The sequence below is a fragment of the Hipposideros armiger genome, unplaced genomic scaffold (assembly GCF_001890085.2).
Source record: "Hipposideros armiger isolate ML-2016 unplaced genomic scaffold, ASM189008v1 scaffold_881, whole genome shotgun sequence".
Taxonomy (NCBI): Eukaryota; Metazoa; Chordata; class Mammalia; order Chiroptera; family Hipposideridae; genus Hipposideros; species Hipposideros armiger.
The window spans coordinates 501,263-502,991 of NW_017732231.1; positions in this window are offsets into that span (position 1 = coordinate 501,263).

Consider the following 1,729-nt stretch of genomic DNA (forward strand, 5'->3'; position numbering starts at 1 on the left):
TCTGGCGTCCCAAGCCAGTTCTTAACCATCACGCCACTCGGCCGGCCCTGGAATGACTTTTAAAGTTTCATAATCTCCATTTCTGAAACTGTTTTGCTCATTCAATAAGAATGAATTGAGCCATTGGCAGAGCACTGAGCCAAACACAAAGAAATTTCAACATGGGGGGAGAGGTAGCAACATTGAGGCATAATGAAAATAAGGTTTTGAGAGACATATCAGCAAAGCAGTGCACAAGTTGATTAGTTCTCTGTTCAGTCTGTCTTTTTGGAATGATACCCAAGAGTCTGGAATGGCCTCTCTGTAGACTCTCTGCTCTTAGATTCTCCACGAAACCAATATCCATCAGGAGATATTAAGCTTAGTACCTGGGAGTAGGGATTCTGGGAACAAAGTGTCTTGGATAGGCATCTCAGCCCCATTGCCATTACCTATGAGATCCTTGACAAGTTACTTAACTTCAGTCCCAACCAGAGAAGGTTGGGTTGTTTGGAGGATGAATAGACAATGCTGGAAAGCACCTCAGCACAGTAAGTACTTACCCTAGTAAGTACTCAGTAACAGTTATTCCTTTTCTTCACCATTATGATCACTCACTACTGCCCACACAGACATGTGTTCCCTCTAACTCACTTCTTATTACACATGTAGTGATTGGCAGGCGTGTCTTCCAAGAAGCTCCATGCATTTTACAGGCGTTGTCTCAATGACCCTTTAATAAAGAAACATCACTAGAACCCTCCATGCCCACTGGGCAGAGGCAAAGCAAGGCTCAGAAGCATGAAGCAGCAGAAAGGGGAACTCAAGAGGCCTGAATTTCAGGATCGGCTCAGCCACTGGCATGCCATAAGGGATTCTATCAAATTTGTAAAAGGAAAGTTCACTGAAGTGAATTCTAAGGCCTTTAGGGTTTTCGTTACTATGATTCTGTGGCCTCTGAGGAAATCTAAGGCAGAGCTGCAGCATGAAAGCAGGCATTCTAATTCCCATAGTTCTGTCCCTCTGCTCCCTGGGAATCCAGAAAGAAGCTGAGATAACAGCCAGCCGCCACCACAGGACACACTCCTTGCCCACTGCCACCTGCTGTGCTGATCGCAGGCTCCAAAGGCATAGTGACTTAACCTCCAGGAATGAGTCTCAACCCCCCTATAGGTGTCTGCTAGTTTGGAAGATGCTGAGAACAGAGGGCACTCAGATAATATCCAGGCAACCAGTTGGACATTTCGCCCAGAAGTATGTCATAGTGGTGAGCGCACAGACACAGGGTTCTCTGCTCCAGGGAACTTGGGCAGGTTACTTAACCCCTCTGTGTTTCAGTTGTCTGACCCATCAAATGGGAATTAAAAACACTGATGATATGGGGTTAGAGAATTGAAAGATCAGCATTTGTAAAGCGCTTCAAATATTCCTGGCACAGAGTAAGCACTACATGAGTGTCTCGTGGAAATTTCTTTTGCAGCAGTGCATGGCTTCTTCCAAGATTCCATTGATCCTTTTTTTTATTTATTTAAAGATTTTTTATTGGGGAATTGGGGGAGAGGAACAGCTCTGGCGATTGGGGAAAGGGGAACAGAGAAGTTGCTGTCCTTTTGTTCTTCAGTCTAGTTATGGAGGATGTTGCTTCATGGCCCATGTTGGTATTATCATTGCACTCTTCCTGGGTGAGGCAGATTGGTTGCTGGCCTCTGGATGGCCACTCGCAGTGGCTCTTGGCAGCTCACACCAGCTG